The following is a 22924-nucleotide window of genomic DNA, read 5'->3' as shown; positions in this document are numbered from 1 at the left end:
CGGGGTCCATCCCCCAGGAGCAAACTGCTCCAGCACGGGTTCCCCATGGGCAGCAGCTCCCCCCAGACCCCCTGCTCCTGTGTGGGCTCCTCTCCACGGGCTGCAGCTCCGGCCCGGGGCCTGCTCCTGCGGGGGCTCTCCATGGGCCGCAGTCTCCTCCAGGCCACATCCACCTGCTCTACCGGGGGCTCCTCCACGGGCTGCAGTGTGGAGATCTGCTCCATGTGGGACCCCTGGGCTGCAGGGGGACAGCCTGCTCCACCAGGGGCCTCTCCACAGGCCGCAGGGGAGCTGCTGCTCTGGTGCCTGGAGCACCTCCTGCCCTCCTGCTGCACTGACCTTGGGGCCCGCAGGGCTGGTTCTCTCTCCTTGCTCTCCCAGTTGCTGTTACACAGCAGGTTTTTTCCCTAAATAGGCTCTCACAGAGGTGCAAACAACATTGCTTACTGGCTTTGCCCAGGCCAGTGGCAGTGGATCCCTTTTGGAGCCAGCTGAAACTGGCGCTTATCTAACATGGGGCACTTAGCTGTTTTGTCTGTTATGGGGCTGCTCAATAATGAAGTGAAGGAGAAAGATAAAGAGAAGGGAATGGGGATTTGGTTTCTGAGCAAAGATATGTGTGAAAGCCATCTTTAACTAGTTAGGCAAATGTGGTCAAGCCACAAACAGTAGAAGTTCATATAGTCTTGATAGTCTTTAGTATACAGCAGTCCCAAGATGCAAACCCTTAAGGTTGAAGAAATACACAATTGTATTTCTCAAGCATGAGAACTTAAGATATTGAGAAAAAGCATGTGACCAATTCATAGGCCTAAAAGGGGGGCATGGCATATTAGGGAGAGTTTAGTTTTCAATCACTGGGTTTCTGCCTTATACCCTGGAGACAGCAGCTGGAGATGTCCTGCGCAGGATCACATTTTGAATGGCAAGGCCATTTCATCTTTCAGGGAGGGAAAAAGGCATGTAATCCTTTGCTGATACCGAATTGTGTATGTGTTAAGCAGAGTGGAAAGACTGAGAGACAGGATATTCCAGGAGCATGGTGCATGAGCGTTAAAAAAGTCTGCAGAAGAAGGTCTGATTAATTACAAGAGGAAAGGAGAGGGGATGAAAAGAAAGAGGGTGGAAGCACTTGCTACAATTACTAATGTGGAAACCTCTAAAACATCAAGCTGGCAAACAGATTATGGCACAATCTTTAGACAAAGGTAAGATTTGATTTGTGCAGTAAAAGAACCATAAATAAGAAAGCAGAGTTTTTTTTAAATAGTGAAAAATAAGGACATAGTAGTTAAAGGTGGCCTGCAGACATTTGAACTACATAATGTTTTAGCAGTTCTTGCAACAGGAAAATATCTCACTGTCTTGAACAAAGGAGACCAGAAAGAAGGACAGGTGTGTGAATGACAGGCACTTTTATTAGAGAATACCTGAGCTGCAGTCTATCTTAGGGGTTCAGTTGCTCAGTCAAGTTAATAAGGAATTACATATGTTTTTTTTCTAATTTTTATATTTATATTAAGTTTGTGTAAGGTGCCCGGGAACAAGGAGAACCTTGGGTTATGGTTGGAGAAAATAATTTTGCTTTAAATTCTTGTTCCGTTGTTATGTCTCCATAGCAGGATTCTCAGTTTGTGGACAGAAAAGCTTTCTGCTAGAAAACAGCTTTGGGATAAAACTCCTGGGAACACCCTTACTCCTGAGGTCTTTGTGTTTAAGGGAGACATACAATCAACTGTCAGTGGCTTTATCCCTTCAGATCCTGCCTTCTATTTCACAATATTTTCTTGAACCAAAGATAGCATTTATGAAACAGTTTGTGCTCATCAAACACATTTTCAAAGAAAATGTCACCTGGTGGAACACATTGATCAGTTCTGTTTGGGGTCAGTAATGAAGTGATCAAAATCAGAAGTGTTCTAAAGCACAAGAATGATGATCAGAAAGTTTATTAACATAGACAATTTTAGCATATAGTCTGGGACTTTAAGTACGTGTAAAAACTTGGATGAAAACACTTGATTATATTTTATGGAGCAACTTAGAAGCTGAAACCTGTTAATAAGTGGAGGATCAAGGGCTTTTAAAGGTATGCCCTTTTTCATGAACAAATTACAGGTATTTTTGATAGAAATCACAGTTTTTAAGCTGTATGGACCAGTAGAGAAACATCTTACCTTTAGAGATGTGGAGTCTGTCAACAGGAAAAATGTGGGTATCCCAATGAAACAATAAAAGCTTTGAGTTCTGTAGTGGAAAATTGAGCAAAAATTGAGAAAATTTTGCCAAAGGACAAACATTTTCTTTGACTTCTTCTTAGACTAATATAGAGATACTGATTTCTGAATGGGTTACTGGTAGCCCCTCAAATGGTTTCTCAGTCATATAACTCCAGTTAGAAGAAGAAAACATTGTTTTATGGAAGAAATAGATTCAGAATTTTATGATTCCTGGGAGAAAAGTGGAGGCTTCTAAGGAGAGCCTGGTGGCCTTTCCATATTCCTTTTGGGGAATACATTAGTATTTACTCCTTTGAGTAATCTCCATAGCTGCCTGAGAAATATGGAATATGTGGAATTCAGGGGAAACTTAAAAGCAAATGAAGGATAAAACTAAATTTACAAAGTCCTTGATGATAAAAGCTGTGCAGCTTCTCTTTTTTATTTGTGGGATATAAAGCAAGGAGAACAAAGAGGGACATAGTAGGGCTATGCCATCACAGCTGGGGGTAGGCCTGGTGAGGGCCTGCTGGCAAATTACAGGTAGCTCAGGAAAGATTAAAACAAAAAAAAAAAAAGCTCTTTTAGTAATAAATCATTCTTCTTGTTCAGCAGCTTTTTAAAAGAACTGCATGCAGGTTTTCAAGCTTTGGCAAATGAGAAACAGGACTTGTTTGAGAGACCTGCGGAATATGGGATATTCTGCAGTGAGAAAAGGAACTTCCCCTGGGGCTGGGAGGATGACTGAAGAATTTTATCAGAGGTTCATTGATTCCCTTTCTGTGGTGTCTTCAAGGACTTTCAATGATGTCTTGAGTGAAAGAACATTAGGATCTTTGCCATATAAAGTCCTTTGCATTGCTTTCTTCCTGTGGTAAAAGTTAAGATTTAGAGAGTACCAGAGACTGGAGACTTACCATCTTTTTGAAACTGATTACAAAATTTTGATTCTATTTCAGCTAAGAGACTGGAAAATAGCAAGGAAATTATTATGTCTCAGTCTCTGTAATATCTTTGAAGGTCACATACTGGCAAGCATTTTGCGCAGTTTGTGGGAATTATTTGAAATTGCAGAAGACAAAATGTACTAGCCTTGAATCTAGCCAAGGGTTTTAGATAGAGTGAAAATTATCTTACATATCTCAAGACTGTACTGTTCTATAGTGTGTTAACTTGCATTGCAAGTACCTCATGGATAATGAAATGTGTTCCATCACATTTTTGTTGTTTTTCTTTTATTCTTTTGTTTGCATGGGAAGAAATGATTTAAGAGGATTTCAGTGTTTTATTGCTTAGCAGAAGGGAGATGTAGTTAATTTTGTAATGTCCCTGAAAGTTGTCACATTTACAAATGATGTTATGATACTTGTATGTTATGCAAGGTAGTCAAATCTATGTATATATGTAGATGTATACGTATGTGGTATATATATATATCATTTTTTGACATTAACATTGATAGATTGTACAGAGAAAAAGCAATGGTGAGTAAATGCATGACATCAGGGTGTTGATTGGGATACTCCTACACAACTCCAAAGGCCTTACAGATCAGATGAACCTTTTGTGGAGGGGGTGGGGTGGGATTGTTTTTTCGTTTTTGTAGGACCAATTGATTTCAAAGACGATTCGGTGTCTGAACTGGAGAAGCTTTTTTTTTTTTATTTTATTTTTTCTGCTAGGTAAAAGTGTTGAAGTGGAATAGATGAGCTTTGACTTTGGCAGTAAAGGGGATTCTAATTAAACACTTTCCTCTCACATTTTGCATTTGGGTGACATATGTGTATCCTCCCTTTGCAGATTCTTTTATTAAAGAGTTGGAGTTACTCCAGATGCTTTGGAGCAAGAATACAACTTTGTAAAGAAGTAGTGATCTTAACACTTATGTTTGGTAGATAAGGTCTCCCTCTGTTTTTCTTTGCTGACCATAGCAGAAAAAAGCCACCTTAGTGGAAAGAGAGGTAGCTGAGTTATGTAGCCTATACCTCATCCATCACCCGTTTGTCAGTTATGGAAGGGTTAGAGACAGGGTGTGCAAGTACCTTCTTGATGAACCTCTTTGCTTTTGTAATCTTCAGCACTCTTGCATAACTAAAAATCTTGGCATTTGTAGAATTTGTTTCTGACACTCTTACAGTTAATGCCACAGATTTTATTGGTGATAGGATGTGTGAAAATGGCACAAAGCTTCACCAGGGGAGGTTCAGACTGGACATAAGGATTTTTTTTTTTTCCTGTGGGGGTGGTCAAATACTGGAACAGGCTTCCTAGAGAGGTGGGTGATTCCCCATGCCTGTGAGTGTTCAAGAGGAATTTGGACAACACCCTCAATAAAATGTTTTAATTTTCAGTTTGTCCTGAAAAAGTCAGGCAATTGGACTACATGATCTTTGAAGTTCCCTTCCAAACAAGCTGTTCTATTCTATGCTGTTCTAACTTCATGTTTTTCGTAAAATATTGTTATTATTGCCAGAAAATTCAGAAAAGGATTGGCAAGTGAACCCTGGATTCCTTGTCTATGGAAATTCCCAGAAATCAAAATTTTCAACTTTAAAAATCAGGAATAAGAAAGATATGTCTGCTTTCCTGTTATTCAGCTACTTGATTTGTTTGTTCCATTTTGAAGTCTCAATAGTATATTTGGGGGGGAGGGGAGGTGAAAAGGGATACATGTCCATTCAAGTACAGTCGAAGGTCTGATAGTGTCAACTACCATTTATATGGGACATGGAATGTCCTTCCTAGTGGCTTTGGTGTCCTTCCTTGAAAGAATATGAAACTTCTTGTTTTGTCTTAAAGCAGTGTTCATATTTTGAAGTTTTGTTGATCAGAGAGAGTGGAGCAGATCCTCCTGGAAAGTAAGCTAAGGCACATGGAAAATATGGGGGTGATTGGTGACAGCCAACGTGACTTTACTAAGGGCAAATTGTGCCTGACAAATCTGGTGCCTTCTACAATGGAGCTGCAAGATAGGGGAGGAGCAACTGACATGATCTACCCGGACTTGTGCAAAGCATTTGGCACTGTCCCATACGATATCCTTGTCCCTAAATTAGAGAGACATTGATTTGATGGTTGGACCACTCAGAATTGGCTGGATGGTCACACTCAAAGAGTTGCAGTCAATGGCTCAATGTCCAAGTGGAGATCAGTGATGAGTGGTGTTCCTTAGGGGTCAGGATTGGGACCAGCACTGTTTGACATTTTTGTTGGTGACATGTACAGTGGGATCAAGTGCAACCTCAACTAGTCTGCCAATAACACCAAGCTGTGTTTTGTGGTCAACACATTGGAGGGAAAGGATGCCATCCAGAGGGACCTGGACAGGCTTGAGAGGGGCCTGTGCAAACCTCGTGAGGTTCAACAAGGCCAAGTGCAAGGTCCTGCACCTGGGCCAGGGCAATTCCAAGCACAAATACAGACTTGGTGGGAGAATGGATTGAGAGCAGCACCGAGGAGAAGGACCTGGGGGTGTTGGTTGATGAGAATCTTGACATGAGCCAGCAGTGAGCGCTTGCAACCCAGAAAGCCAGCCATATCCTGGGCTGCATCAAAAGAAGCGTGGCCAGCAGGTCAAAGGAGGTGATCCTCCTGCTCTGTTCAGTTCTTGTGAGACCCATCCAGGAGTACTGTGTTCAGCTTTCGGCCTCCAGCAAGAAAGACTTGCACCAGTTAAAGCAGGTCTAGAGGAGGGGCATGAAAATCATCAGCAGGCTGGAGCACCTCTCCTTTGAAGACAGGCTGAGACAATTGGGGTTGCTTAGCCTAGAGGAGAGAAAGCTCTGGGGAGACCTTACAGCGGCCTTCCAGTAGCTAAAGGGGGCCTACAGAAACATGGGGAGGGACTCTTTACCAGGGATTGTAGACAAAGGGCAATGGTTTTAAACTGAAAGAGGGTAGCTTTAGTTTAGATATAAGAAAGAAATTCTTCACTATTTAGGTGGTGAGGCACTGAAACAGGTTGCCTAGAGAAGCCGTGGATGTCCCATCCCTGGAGGTGTTCAAGGCCAAGTTGGATGGGGCTTTGGGCAACCTGGTCTAGTGGGAGATGTCCCTGCCCATGGCAGGGGGGCTGGAACTGGGTGGTCTTTAAGGTCCTATCCAAACCTAACCATTCTATGATTCTATGAATGCTCTAGAATTAATATGGTTGTTTACTTTAATCTCTTTGGAGATTTGTATTGTACTGTTTCTTGTGACCTTGAAAAGAAAACTCTTAAATTTAGCTTGAGGTTTTATTAACCTAAGTTATAACAGGTGTTTAAATGACTCTCCAAAATATTGTGGGGTCTAAGACCAGAAGATGAGAAATTCAGACAATCTGCTATTTAGGATTGCTGTACTCACTTCATGTGCAGACAGTAGAGAGCAGCCTCTCTGCCTAAATTAGGCAACTATAGTAGATAATCTGAATACAGATTTTTTTTATTTTTTATTTTTGTATAATGTCTTTATCCTCTTTTGACATATCACACAGAAGAAAAGAGAGAAAAATGAAATGTACCTTCTGCCTGTCAAACTGTCACTACAAGTCTCTTGACTTTCACAATATTTAGTACAGACCTAGGCTGACTTTAAACAATTTTCGCTACATAGAAGGACTCGGGTAGTTTTTCACTAGAAATTAACTTCAATAAGAATATCTGAAGCAGTTGTATTCATTGTCAATATACTAATGGAATAAGGTCACCTGTGCGGGAAGAAAAACAAGAGAATGAAACAGTAGTACTTGTGCTGCATTTCTGCAGTTTAAAATTAAGGAGTGTCATGTCCTTGGCCATTGATCCATAAACTTGTAGGTCTCTAGTGGATGGAGAGTGCAGGTGCATTGTCAATCACTTAACCTATGAGGCCTATCTCACTATTGTCTGGCTTTACATGCAAACAGTATCTTTTAATGAGATCTTAACTATTAGGAATCCTTCCAGGTTACGCTAGGATTTCAGTTCTTCAGGCATTCAACTTTTTTGATTACTTTAGCTTCTATCAGCATATTGGATTTTTGGTGTTACATGAGAGAGCTTCTTGGCAAGGAAAAGATATGGACAAAACACCATCATCAGTCTCAGTTCTCAGCAACTTCTTCTTCACCCTATGAATAATCAGCTTTGAGCTTTCTACTACTTTAAGGCAGTCTGGATTTTACAATGTTAAATTTATTGCATCCCAAAATATCACTTGACCTTTGCTTAGTGTAAAGCTGTATTAAAGTAATGTCTGGAAGTCCCTACTGCTGCCCTGTTGTATGAGAGTGTTATACCTGCAGGAAATAACAGACAACCTTTTAGCCCAAGCAACTTGCTGTTAAATAGACGAGGCAGTTTCCTTATGCTTCAGTTAAATGCTTTTCTCACGCTTCTTCTATTGGTTTGCCCAAGGTCAGACAGCGCTTCTGAGAGAAGAGCTAAATATTGAACCCAGATTTGCTGAGTCCTTGTTTAGTATCTTAACCACAGTGCTATTTTTTCCCTCTCGCTGCCAGCCTATTTGCTTTCCATTTTTCAGAGACTGCTTTAAAGACAGGATAAATTATTAACTGGAGGCGCTAACGCTGGGAAAACAAAAAGCTCAAGGACACACATACAGTAGTTCTCAACCTGCAATAGCATGGGGGATGTTTTTCGACTGATACTGGAAGTGCGGAATTAGCATAACGGCAGTCATTACTCCAGAGTCTCTGAACTCTTTGATGCTCTTGCTGTGAGCAGAATGTGCCCCAGCGTGCTGTGTTCCACTCATTGAGAAAATGAAAGATTCGAAGAGACTGCGAATTAATGATCTCCAGTTGGCCAGTTTCACTTGTGTAGGTAACAGCAGGTAAGCTGAAACCGAGGAAAAGTTCCAGTTCACATATTTGAATTTTAAAGGGAATGTCTGTCCTTCGAGTGTATGCTAGCATGATCCCCACTGCAGTGTAAAGGAGTACTATTAATGAAATCACTGCTGGTTCTTTATGTTTTACTGCTGTTGACATTTTTGCAGCTGCTAGAGAAATGATTCAAGGCCCGTAAGTTCTGGTGCATTTTTCATTTACAGGATATTTTCTCATCTACATTCTCAATTCTGACTTTTATTTTTATTAATTTGCTATTGTACCTGAGAATCAGGGTGATATTAATAGGATTTTTATAACCTTGCACAGAGATGAGTATTTATTGAAACTGGCGTAACCAACCTGAGGATCACTTAGGGCCAAATTTTGACTTCCCGCAGTGAACAGTCCCCTTTTTTTTTTAAGTTGATTGAGACACTTTGCATTACACTTATGAAATTTTTGGTTCTTTGTCTTTATATGATAGATCTGGAGTTTACAGTGTTTACTAGTAGTATGAGTAGCAATGGCAGAAGAGACACATATTCAACTGAAAATGGTGGCAGTTTGAAATTAACCTTGATTTTCAACCTTCTTAATGTAAACTGATCATTCAAATACACAAAGCCTGTATTTCAAAATCTTCATGAGTTGTAGTAGGAAACTTTGTCTTGATTAGTGTTGATGAGATTAAGGTGACACCTAAATGTACACAGAAGAAAATATTTAATAACCTTTAAATAACCTCAATATCTCTGTGTTTGAAAGAATGGAATACCATGACGTACTCCTAATCAACCAAAAACTCATTTTTGTTGATTCAGCTTCCTCAGTGATTCGGAAAAATTCTTAAAATTGGCAGAGCTAAGAGATTACAGTCAGTTTTGAAATTAACAAAAAGTAATTTGATATTGCCTGAACATTTTTGCCCCATCCAAACGGTAAGTTAAACCTTTCAATAGTAATTATTGTATAATTCCATACATGTCAGGTTAGAATAGTTAACAGAGCTAAATGGCTCATTTCTCTCTTTCCTTCATTTAATCTCCAAGGTTTATTACCCTTGGTAGAGAGAGAGAGTGTGTCCATTGCAAGAAATGGTCTGCTGTGTTTTCAAATGAGATTGCATGGAGGTGTATAGATTTTTTGTGTAATTACTCATCTACATTTTTCCTGCTAACCTTTATTACTTTTGCTGCTTTCATCTTATTAACAGTATTGTTTTAAAGGGCGGTAGCCACTTTAAAATGATTGCTTTGAGAATCAAAGTACATAGGGTAGTTCAAATGAAAAATGAATATTTTATCTATCCTTACATCCCTTAAATCAATGGAAGCTTGATACTGACCACTTTACTAAAGGCCCTGCTCAGGAATCGATTTTCTTGGCTCCCAGGCTGGGTGGGGCAGAATGATTTGCATCTGCATCTCCTAATGCAACCTGCCAGTGGGATGGACAAAGCTGTTCCAGCTCTCCTCTGTGACCCAACATATAAGACACTAGTGACATTTCATTGTGGAATACATAAAGACAAAGATGTCACAGTCTGCTTACAAAGTTTTTTTTAAGAGGAGATAGATGGTAAGGATACGTGTCTTAGGTCTCACAATGTGCTATGATGGCTTTTAGAGGTGTTTGTGAATAGCGAAATGTCTGGGATAGTCCTGGAGAACTGAGGAAGGTGTCGAATGAGACAAACTTTCAGTTGCCTTTTCCCAGTAATCTGCAGTCTTGTGGAATAGAGCAAACTATCCCTGAACCATTCCTAGTTTTGTCTCAAAGGTACTGTTGACTGTCAATGAGAGTCAGTAGTGAACTGGAGTGCTAAACCGTAAGTCTGAGAGCACCCTTTGTTATTATAAATGCTACATCATAGTGTCTTAAGAAAAGGTATAGCCCCTTACGGGGCTATCAGAACTGCTTCACATCTTGATCTTGGATAACAGAAACAACACCTTTATTATGGGTAAAGTTTGTTGTATATATATATACATTTATTGTTATTTTAAGCTTATTATAACTTCCCCAAGCACTGATCATTTTGGCTTGTTTTTCTACATCTTGAGTAGAGATTTTATCTTACAGCTTCAGTAAAAAATGCCTCATTCGTTTAAAATGAAAATTAATTTAGGAGGAAAAAAAAAAAAGCTTTAACAAATAATATTACAGTTTGCTTCTTTGAAGTCCTCTAGTGCCTTTGGGTTTAGGAGCAGAAACACTACATTTGTCAGGGTGCTTTTATTCCATAGTCATAAAAATGTAGTTTGGAGCAAATTATTAGATGCTGAAAAGTCATCAGAGGCCTGCTGTTGAACTTTCTGCACCCTCAGGTGCAAAGCAAATTCAGACCTCACAGACCATAGATGTACGGATGAAGCAGAGCAGCTGACACCATATTTTTGGCACTGGATTGGAGTATTCAGGTCTTTCTGGCGGTTTTGCTAATAACTCTGGATTCACTGCTGCAAGACCTCATATACCCTCTTAGATGGGACAATTAAGCAGTTTCACCAATATTTGTTCTCTCCTCTCCTCACTCCCCATTCCCTAGTATTTAATTTACACAAAGAAAAATTTATCTTCATCAGCTGTGCTTTTCATCCAAAGCTCTTGTTCTAGGGTGCTGGCTTAAAGGACCTGGATTAAAATCTATTGACTTCCAATGTCATGCTGAAATATGGTATTATTGGCTTATTTGCAGGAAGTTTTTCTCTTTTGGGGCTTCTTTTTTTCTTTCTCTTCCTCTGTTTTAAGGGAGATTTTACTGCCACAGCCGAGATTAAATATACCATCTTATTTCAGCCTTTGTATATGTACATGCTGACGATCTATTAATTTTTCTCATTATATTTTTATATCTCATTTATTCCATGCACAGCCTGGATGCTGAAGGAAAGGCAGAAGAGTAGTAAAAGTAAATATGATATGTAGTTGAGATGAAAATTAACTAGCCTTTATGGATTTGTCACCATTTTCTACATAATTCTATTTAAGAGCTTATTATAAATGCAAGGATGCTGAATTGAAGTTGCAAAGGCAACTTGGTTCTGTTGTTTCCTATTTTCTATGTGCTTGCCTTTGTGGCTGTGGTGAGCCATGAAATATTTCATTTAATAATTATATTTAAAAGAAAGTTAATTATGCAAAGCTGCACTTTGCCACATACACATAAATACATTTAATTGTCAAAATTGCTGAACAAAATATCTCCCTGGAAGAGTTTTACTATTACAATTCTGCGCAGTTCAACAACAATTATGTAAATAGCAGACTTTGAAAGAAATGCTACTTCTTTTCCAATGATTAGATAAGTTTTGTAGCTAATATCTTGTTTATCATTGACATTTTTTTTTATAAGCTACTAAAGAGCATATCCTCATAATCTGATAGACAAGTATATTGTTAGCTAACATGGATAGAGCAGTCTCACCATGGGAGTTAAATGATGAGATGAAATGGCCTATCAGCTTGGAAAAGAGGGTTATAGTTCCTTAGGTATTATAGACTATATCACTAATGAAGCAATTTGTCCTGTGTCCACTCACATTTCATCTGCTGCCATCAACAATTAAGACATGTCGTGGTAAGGTCATTCCAGATTAAAACCTTGTCTTTGCAAAGATCTCATTAAAATAGAGAGAAATTCTAATTTCTACCCAAGGTAATGTTAATTCAATAGGAGAATAAATATTGTGGAAGCAATTTGTGTAAGAGAAATGAATGTTAAAGACATTGCTCTCTTTTCACTAAAGGAAGTAATTCTTGCAAGGAAAGACATCCTATTGAAAATAGTAGAAGGTATGTTACTGTAGGAATTGGTTGGGTACCTTGGCCTGGTTAAGGAAGCATATCATGTTCTTTGAGCTTTCCACAGATGTGCAGACCCATAAATAAATTGAACAGAAAATAAGATTTCTCCCTTTGATGGTTGCCAGTATTAAAGCCAAACTACACAGAAAGTAATTTCTCCAATCATCATCCATTTTCTTCCCAGTCACCCTTGAAAACTTATAACAGTGAAGAGCATTGTAATTGTTATTTCATTCTAATGTATTGGCTGCCTTGCCTGAATTCTGACTGGCTGATAAACCTCTTGGACATCCAGTCTCATCATATCCTGAACAATTTTAGTCCAGCTCTGTGGCAATCTAAGCACTTAAGCAGCAAAATAGGAAAGACAATATTTGGGGATTCTACCTTTCAAAATGCACAAAAACAGAGTAACTGAAATAATCAAATTACTCCTGAATAATGCAATCCTTTTTTTAGCTTTAAAAGCAGAATGTAGAAAGGATTTAAAAGAATATACATGTCAATTTAAATAAATAAATGTACAGGCAGGAATTCATCCCAACTATAACTTCAATGAAGTTACATTTCAGATAAATTTGATCATAATATCACATTTTTTAAAGTAGGAAAAAAATCAATAATCTTGTCTACAGATTTTGCATTACATTCTAGTTACTTGAAAGAAAATGTCATGCACATCAACTCATTCTTCAGGACGTACTTTCTGAATAGATGTGTATAATATTGCACGGACTAAGGTATCGATCTCTCAAGTTCTCCAGAAATGAAGTGTCATGTCTTTCAGCTTGTTCTTCTTTGCTATTCCATCATGTTTTCATTCACATGGGCTTCTTTTCTTGAAAATGTATTACTTATATAATGAGCCTTACTTTATCCTAAGTCTGTGAAAAATGCTCATTTTTTGCAGCTTGCTTTTTCTGTGTATGTGTATGTGCTTTGTATCAGAAATTTAAACAGAAGTTTTTCTGACATAATAATTATGCAGATGTAAAGATTTTGGTATGGATTTGTTTCTTTTTCATTTTTGTAGAGTGTAGAAATCTGTGCTGACCTTGTCAACAATGCCAAGGGACAGATGTTCCCCAGTCTGCAAAGTCTATATGCTTAGTCCTGAAGCTTTAGCACTTTGACTCCCATATGGAGTCATGCTTAGAAACTTGTGAAGCAAAATGATTTTGATTATTTTAAAATTGTGTTTCTAATGTTTTGCCCTGTGCATAATTCACAAAATAAAAGTGTATTTAATTCTAAAAATGGAAGATCTGCTATAGTCACTCAGTTACTCAACTACTCAGAGAATATCATCACTCTGTCTTTAATTTAATTTTGTAACTTTTGTATCACCTTCAGCCCACATTTCCTAAGGGACAGATTATGGCTACATTTTGTTATAAGCTTAACACACGATAAACATTTGCAGGGGAGCACAGTGCTTCATTTGAGCTGCTCTGAGGCAATGGTCCATGCCTTGCCTTGTGGAACCCTGTTGGGAATCGGAGGTTATTCAGGTGAGTATACTCTTCCCTGAAACACAGGCAAATAGTTCATATTTATTGTAGAGCTTGATGGAGAATAAAATTTGTACAGACAGTATGATGGAAAAGCTGATTCTTGGTAACTTCTTGTCCTGGGGAAATTTTTTTTCATGTGTTTGATACCTATGAAATTAACTCTCCATATTCTTCTATACGCTCTTGTCCAGAATCTCTTCTGTCTTATATTCTGTTCTGTGGTCTCCTTCTCTATTGCATAGCTAAATTTCCCCTCCTTTGAGACTCTCCAAAGCTATCTCAGTCCTATCTATCATCTGTCTGACGCTGTTGTCAACTTGTGTGTCTGATTGGCTTACTGTGGTCACATTCTTGGAAATCGTTAAGGAGCTTCCTGTAAATATTAGCACAGTTCAATTTTGTTTCTTTGTTTGGGTGGTTTTGCAATAGCAAAAATCAAAACCCTCTTTAAAAATATTATTTTCATGGGCTGTGGTGCCCATGAAAAACTACATCAGCCAAGGACTGTTCTGCACTGGGATAATTTATATATCATGATGGTCTTAGCTTTTCTTTGTGTCTCCCCCCTACTTGGCTAGAATGTAGTTATCTAGCCATGTGTGTCAAAGTAGACTGTGAATATTACTGAACAGGGATGGTATTTTTGTTCTGTGTTCATACAGCATGTAAAACAATAACAGTATCACTGAACCATTACTTCTTTTATTTCCGTATGTGCATGAAAAAACACAGAGTTCTGCAGAACCACAAAATCATCGAATTATTGAATCATAGAATGGCACGTGTTGGAAGGGATCAACTAGTTCCACCCATCCTGTTATGGACAGGGACACCTCCCACCAGACCAGGTTGCTCAAAGCCCCATCCAACCTGGCCTTGAACGCTTCCAGGGATGGGGCATCCACAGCTTCTCTGGGCAACCTGGTCCACTGCCTCACCAAAAGCTGCAATGAGGTCTCTCTGGAGCCTTTTATTCTCCAAGATGAACATCCTCAGATCTTTCAGTCTTTCTTCGTAGGGGAGGTACTTCAGCCCTCTGATCATCTTTGTGACCCTCCTCTGGACCAGCTGTGGTGGTTTTACCCTGCTGGGCAGCTAAACTCCACCACAACCACTGTTGAAGAGGGGGAGAAGAAAGTATGCTAGAAAGAAAACAACAACAACAACAAAAAAGCTTATGGGTTGAGATAAGGATAATTTAATTAAACAGAAAAGGGAAAAGGAAGAGGGGGAAAAAAAAAAAAAAAAGCAAAGGCTGTGCAGAAACACAGAAAGAGAGAGAAAAAAATATTCCTTACTTCCCATCAATGAGTGATGTTCGGCCATATCCCAGGAAGAAGGGCCTCAATATGCATAGCAGTTGTTTGGGAGGACAGACGTCTTCATAACAAGACCCCTCCTTCCCCTTTTCCACCTTTTATTGATGAGTGTGACATCATATGGTATGGAATATCCCTCCGGCTGGTTTAGATCAGCTGCCCTGGTGATGTCTTCTCCCCACCTCTTGCCCACACCCAGCCTACTGGTTTGGGGCAGGTGGGGGGCGTGAAGGGAGTCCTGATGCAGTGCCAGCATTGCTCAGCAATAGACAAAACACTGGTGTGATACCAATGCTATTCTAGCTACAAGTGCAGAGCACAGCCCTGCATGGGCTGCTGCATGGAAAGTTAACTCCATCCCAGCCAGACCCAATACACCAGCTCTAATATGTTTATGTCTTTCTTATGCTGGGGACTCCAGACCTGGATGCAGTACTCCAGGTGGGGCCTCATAAGGGCAGAGCAGAGGGGGACAATCACCTCCCTCAGCCTCCTGGCCACACCTCTATTGATGCAGCCCAGGATGCAGATGGCCTTCTGGGCTGCAAGCGTGCACTGGAGGCTCATGTTGAACTTTTCATACTCCAGAACTTCAAAGTCCTTCTCTGCAGAGCTGCTCTCTATGAGTTCTTCTCCCAGTCTGTCCTCATGGCTTGGATGGCCCCGATCTGGTGCAGCACCTTGCACTTAGACTTGTTGAACTTCATTAGGTTCACTTGGGTCCACTTCTCAAGCCTGTCCAGGTCCCTTCGTATGGCATCCCTTCTTTCTGTTGTATCAACTGAACAACTCAGCTTGGTGTCATCTGCAAACTTGCTGAGGGTGTACTCAATCCCACTGTCTATGTCATTAATAAAGATATTAAACAATATCGATGGCAGTGTGCACAGCAATACTTATTTCCAGAATCTCAGGTCACATGCTAACGACCAGCTCGTATAAAGAAACTTTATTTTAAAAACTGTGCAGATTCTCTGCTCCTTTCAGGACTGCAGAGTACGAAGTATCTGTCTACATCTGCCTCAGGCACTTAAACAGGCTCACCATGAAATTGGTCACAGCTTCAAGCCTGTTGGAGTTCAAGTAGCATTTATACAGTGCTTTCAGACATATGGTCTGATTTTTGGGTGGTCCTGTGAGGAGCCAGGTGTTGGAGTCGATCACCCCTGTGGGTCCCTTCCAGCTCAGGGTATCCTATGGTTCTGTGAATTTTTGAACTTTGCTTTGTGTAGATTAAATATTCTTCTGCACACTAAGGAGACAAGCTTGGTAAATTCTGCATAAAGGAGCTTTATTGACCTAATTTTCTAGAACTTGGAGTGAGAAGGGGTATCCTCATCTCACTATGATCTGGGAACCATGACTGACAACAGATATTGAAGGTAAAGCTGGAATGGTTCTTACTGTTGTTGCTGTGTTTGATAAATGAGGAAATATCTGTATACAAATGTATATGTAGCCAGCAATACGTGTGTGTACATGTATATATATATGTCTGTAATGGCATGCTCTTTCATTTCTTTCCTTTGAGCTACTGAATTAGAATGTGGAAAATAAAATTGCTTTAGGAAAAAGGAAAAAATAAAACACCAAAGTTCAGCATTAAAATCAGTAGTCCACTCCTGACTTGCCTTTAAAATCGTAATATTTGAGATATCACTTCAGATTTTATATCATTCACAGAGTTTGATTCTAGAATCTCCTTTCCTTAAAATATAATAATAATAATAGTAATGAACAGATTGAATGATACATATAGATATGTAAAATCCTGGAAGTGAAGCAGTATCAAGGAAAATAATTTGCTGCTATGGTAAGAGACTGTCAACTTTCACACAGAAAAGGCATTAACTTTTTTTTTTTTTCTCTTTTGAGTTATAATTTTGGCACTTTCATATAACTGCAATGTAATAGATTTTCATTATATTCTGAGTGCAAAAACACTGGCTATCGAAAAAGCAACAGGGCTCAGCTTAATAGGAGACGACAAACTGACCAAAGAGGAAGTGGCAGCATGGCTGGCACCATGGCTCAGTGGTTGTGACAGGCAATTAGTGAACAGAGCAGAACAGATGTAACAGGAGGCAGCAACAATTTACTGAAGCATTAGCTTGCTCAGTCTGCAGTGCAGAGCACTGATAGTTTGCTGATACAAATAAATAATAATATGATCTTGAGAGGGGAAAAAAGGCACAGTCATCTTACAGGATTGAAAAACAAACAAATAAAACAATATCAACAAAAAACTAACAAAACAACAACAAAAGAACAAAAGAAGCTCAGCTAGACTTAAGGGGAAAAAAGGACAAACCTTCTGTACTTTTCAAGACCAGATTGAGATTTTTGCCTTATTACTGAAAAGCAACAGGTTTTGAAAAAGTAGCGTACTACAGAGAACAGTAATCATGGGAGATTTTTGCAATTACAAATGTTGCCTTGTAATTTTTGAAACCCAAATTAAAAAAAATCTTCCTTTTAATTATTATTATTATTTTTTTTAATTTTAATTTTTAAAGACAGCACATATCTCACAGTGTTCAAAATTAACTTAATCTACCTCAGAGGACTTAGGAGTTTTGGTTCCACAAGGCTATAGGTAGTTGTCGTAAGTCTCAGAGGACTAAGGCATCAATATGTGCAGGGAAGTTGAGATAAGCTACCATGTTACGCTATGCAAGTACTGTTATATTTTTCCACAAAGTAGCATGGAAATTATTGTGTTGCTGTTAGCTGTAGAGCATACACCATCATTCTGTAAATTGGCATACATTTTATGTTATGGGAGCATACATGTTAGTTAGAAGGAAAAGAATATGGTCAGTCTTGTGTGTATAGCCCGTAGAATCACTATTGGTATCTCATATTGATAATATTTACAACTCAGTAATTTGCTCTGTTCCCACAAAGATCAGACACTTGTAAAGAATTACAAATTAGACCAACTGAACCTAGAAGGTTCACCCTTTGTGCTAAGGGCTGGACCTTAAGAACCAGTTTCATACCACCAGGTGGAGCTTGAGAATAATTTTTATGGTACTTGATCAAAAATAGCCATATTTTGCTGAAGCTGTTCTTCCCTCACTGAAAGAGTTTGTTTTGCAATAATGAAGACATGATTTGGGACCATTAACTCTGAGTCATGCCTGCTTTGTACCTCAAAAAGTCATGGAGAGGAACCAAGCTGCAAGAGCCAAGGGATTTCAACCTGCCTGTGGCTCCAGTTGACTGCAGTGGAGCCAGGGATGATTTCTGGTAACTACTCATAGGCTCTGGATGAGTTTCCATGGGGAAGATCCGATCCGATCCGATCCGATCCGATCCGATCCGATCCTATCCTATCCTATCCTATCCTATCCTATCCTATCCTATCCTATCCTATCCTATCCTATCCTATCCTATCCTAAAGACTGGTGCTTGGGTGTAACTAAAGCAAAAAAACGTTTCTCATGTATCCAAGGATAAACATAGACTGAATGGAGAATAGATTGAGAGCAGCTCTGTGGAGAAGGACTTGGAGGTGTTGGTTGATGAGAAGCACAACCTGAGCCAGCAATGTGCACTTACAGCCCAGAAAGCCAACCATGTCCTGGGCTGCATCAAAAAAAAGCATGGTCAAGGGAAGTGATTCTTGCCCTCTTCTCTGCTCTCATGAGACTCCACCTGGAGTACTGTGTTCAGCTCTGGGGCTCTGGGGCCTCCAGCACAAGAAAGACATGAGAGTGTTGGAGTGAGTCTAGAGGAGGGCCACGAAAACGATCAAAAGGCTGTAGCACCTCTCCTATGAAGACAGGCTGAGGGAACTGGGGTTGTTCAGCCTAGAGAAGAGAAGGTTCTATTCTTATAGCAGCCTTATAGTTCTGTACCTTATACCAGCCTTCCAGTACCTAAGAGGGCCTACAGAAAAAATGAGGACAACTCTTTACCAGGGGGTGTAGACAAGGTGCAATGGTTTTTTACTGAAAGAGGGTAGCTTTGATTTAGCTATAAGAAATAAATTCTTCACTATTTGGGTGGTGAGGCACTGAAACAGGTTGCCCAGAGAAATTGTGGATGCCCCATCTCTGGAAGTGTTCAAAGCCAGAGCTTTCAGCAACCTGGTCTAGTGGGATGGCAGTGGGGTTAGAACTAGATAGTGTTTAAGGTCCTTTCCAACCCATGCCATTCTATGATTCTATTTTGTAGCACTTGTTTCTCTTTCACAGGAGAGTTGAGGTTTGAGTTGCACCCAGAGATGCATTGTCTCTGAGTACCTGAGGAAAAAAGGTTGTCAGAATAATACAGTACTGTTTTACTCAGTGAAAACAGTCATATGTGAATACTTGAAAAATATACCATTTTATTGTGATTTTCTGAAAGAAGACAAGATTTACTTCGTGTAAAATAACACAGAAAGCTTTTCAGCTAAATTGAAACATGATGAAACTCTGAAGCTTTTCCTTAAAACTCTAAGAATCATTAATTTGTCTGAAGAGGGTTTTTTGTTTGTTTGTTTTGCCTTTTTTTTTTTTTTTTAACTAAAACTAAGTATGTGTATATGTAAGTGAAAAAAAAAAAGATTTGAGAGAAGTTCAAGACTTCCTTGAATAAGTCTTTTCCACTTATATAATTGAACTGCTACTTCTGTTTCACTTAAAAGTGCAGTTGTGAGCTGAGGAGAAGAGAATGGGGGAGGGAGGGTAACTCTGGAAAATGGCTTAATGAGAAAAACCAAACCAAACCAGAAAACAAATGGGAAAATATAGAAATATAGAATACAGAGCCTTTTTTTTTTTTTTTTTTTTTTGAAGGAGGCAGAATGAGTACCAAGTAGTGAGTCACATATTTATTTTATATAAAATTCTTCATTGTAAACATTTGTACATCAGTTATTTTGAGAAGCTGAGGTTCCTCTGTTGAAGACAGCAGGCCTTGTGATATTCTTCAGAGAGAACTTACTTATACTAGTACCTTTTCCTTGTGCCACAAAATTTAGGTCAGGCTTTTCCTCAGAGATATAAACTCCAGGGGATAGTCATTTATGTTCTGTCATTGACATGCACCATGCAGGTGTTAGCTGTGTGCCAGACAAAGATCTGGACCAAGGCCACCAATCCCATTCCCTGCTGAAGCAGGAAAGCTCCTAGGGCATCTGACAGTGGGAGCTGTCAGGTCTTCAGTATGTGCTCCTCTTCCCTGTCTTGCTCTTCCAGCCTCCTCCAGACCCTTTGACTCACTGTTGACTTCTTCTAGCGTTTGAAGGTGGAAAGCAGAAGATTCAAATTGGTTTTCTTCACTGTTCTCCCCAGGCACATACAGTATTTGAGGTTTCTCTCTTTCTGAACCAAGTCTTCGCTTGCTGTTAGCTAATATATTCAGTCCTATGTCTCAATATTGCTGAGGGTTCAGGTTTCAAATCCTCATGGTGAAGTTTTAGTTATGTAATTCTGATTTATTTATTTAGTTATTTGTTTTATTTTTGACAGAGAGAGAGATGGTTCCTTTAACCTTATTTAATTTGGTTAAAATATAGTTCTTGGGAACACAAAAAAAAGTCAAAATTAAATTTGTTTATGGAACCTTAACTCTGAGTGTTGTATTTGTTTAACATATAGTAAGGGAAGAAAAAATGTTTTTTATTTAAACAGTCACTTCAGTTGGAAATAAAAGGTTTTGGTCTCATAAGTTCTTTGGGTTTTCTGTAAATGTGCATGTAATGAGTTTTTTAATTGCACAACTAGTATCACATTTTCCATAGAGCCCCTTCCTTATTCAGTACATGAGAGAGCTAGAGAAGTAAGCAGGTCTGAAAAAAAAGACTTATTTGTGAAGGGCTGTGTTTTTCAAATTTAGTAAAGTTTTAACCATATGTAAAAGCTACTTGAACCTGTCTCTCCATAAAAATGTTGTCTGAATTCTTGTGGCTGTTACAGAATGTTGATACCTTGTTGGGCTGGGCTGGGTAGGAGTGCTCTATCTTTAGTTCTTTAGTTTGAAAGTTAAAGTTATTCTGTTTGGGAGAGCTTTAGAAGGAAAAATGGATGAGAATATTGTTTTTCTCACTCAGGTGAGAAAGCCCACTTCTTTGTAGAGTGGGCAGGGTCCTATTTACCCTGCCTAATGGCAGTTTTCATGTTCAGTTTTCAATTCTGTTCCTCCAATCAGTGTTGTTCCACTAAGACATATCTCATTTGACAGTTATGGACACACTTCTCTGGCTCTTGGGTTCCCCCTGAATTTTATGCCCAGCTCTGTGTCTACTGCTTAGACACCTGTCGACATGGGTGTTTTCATCTTTATATTTCCAGCTATTGTCTCAAGGAGTTGCACTCACCCCCTGAAAAAGGAGGTTTGGTATTGTGACAATGTTCTGCCTGTGGCTTACTACAGCAATCACGAATAATTTATGAATCCAAGTGCTTGATAACTTGAATTATATGGTAAAAGCAAAAACAGGAAAAAACAGCATCCTGGCATATGAAGTAGTGGGCGTCGCCAACAAGAGCCATTTGCAGAATTGTATAATGAAGCAAAAGAACAGGATAGGCAAACCTATTATGGTTAATGTTCACCCAAAATAAGAGCAGAAAAGAAGGCTTGACTTCTTGAGTCTGTAGAACAAAACAGGATGCATCAGAAGTATTGTAAAAATCAATAATTGTTGTCTGTAGTGTTTCTCCAAGATTGGACCAGGAGTCCTTTTTGTCTTTGCCAGGCTTCAAAAACAAATATTTTCAGAGGTCATAAACCTTATAGGCCCATCTAAAATTTCTGAGCAGGAAGACTTCTTGTCATTTGTGAGAGACTGAATTTATCATACAGGACCTAGCTTGATAACACAGAAAGAATATGATTTGTATTTGTAACAGTACTTAGAGAGAGTTGATACCTGATATGTTTTTATTTTTAATTAATGTATTCATCTATTTATTTATTTAGATTGTATAGTTTGCATCTCATGGAAAGATCACTTGACACTAATCAGAAAAACACCCACTGAATTAATAATAATGCTGTGGGAGACACAAACAAAATGCACATGGTAAGATATTTTGAAAATGTTCACATATATTTCAAGTCAAACCAGTCATAGATTTGCACTGCAAAATGTGTCAGTGACATTAACAATAAAATCAAGAAGTATAACAGAATTGTAATGTTGTAGCCCAGAAAAGAGGTGCAGGTTTATTTCACTTAAGATAAAAGTGGATTCAAAAACAAACCCTTTCATTAAAAAAAAAGATTAAGATTACAAAGTCAATCTTCATGAGATCTAAGATTGGTTTCATTTGCTTACCTTGTATAAATGAATTCCCTTGTAAAAATAGCCTTGTGATAGCAATCAGTTAATATCAACTAATAGCTGATAGTGTTGATTTACCTTATAATAATGGAATAATATATATATATATATTATTCTAAAGGATTCCAGCATAATTCCCTATAAGGCTCTCAATAATTTGATTTTACATTGTTTTGTTTGTGGCTGTAGATCTTATTTATTGTACAATATTAATTTTCTCAAATGCTTTTCTATAATGCTAAGCCTTATAGCTTCTGAAGTTCAAACACGTAGGTAAGAAATTTACGGGTATTACAGATGGGGAAGAAAGGCATTGAAAAAGCAAAGTCAAAACACCCTACAATTTTGTTTTGAATGAGCAAGCTGTGGAGTTAGTCTTTTAAAGATGTTGTCATTTTGTAATACACTGATTACTGTTTTGTTTTCGAACAATTAACAGAGATGGCTCCCAACTTCCCAGCAGTGTGTGCTGCCCAGAGGCTCAGTGGCTACAGTCTTGCTGTGGCCATGTATGCCAAAGGAAGGCCAGTAAGAAACAGATAGAGCTGGGATGGACAGTCCAAGGGATATTAACCACTCCTCCTCCAGCTTCCTAGAAGCAGTTGTTTCTCCACAGCCTTTGAACCATCAAGCAAAGGAAATATACATGTCAACAGCCACAGCTTCTCAAATTTTCAGCTATTACACTCAAAGTCTTATCATTGGCAAAAGGGAGCACACCATACATATGCAGATCCAATAATTCACCATTGGTTTAATTTCACAGTCTAATCAAAATACAGCTAAGAGTAATTTTTAATCCAGTTACTGTACACTGTACACTTCCCATTCATAGCCCAAGTTAATACAGGAAACCCTGAATAACACATTAAAATAAAGAAAATCCTTTGTAGTAGCTGCCCCTTTTGTCTGGTACTGTGCTCACCCTTCCAGAGTCTTAAGGGTAACAGTGCCAACCTTCTATGAGAAAG

This window comes from Cygnus olor, chromosome 1 (genome assembly GCF_009769625.2).
Source record: "Cygnus olor isolate bCygOlo1 chromosome 1, bCygOlo1.pri.v2, whole genome shotgun sequence".
NCBI classification, from domain to species: Eukaryota; Metazoa; Chordata; class Aves; order Anseriformes; family Anatidae; genus Cygnus; species Cygnus olor.
Note: the sequence above shows the minus strand (reverse complement) of the source record.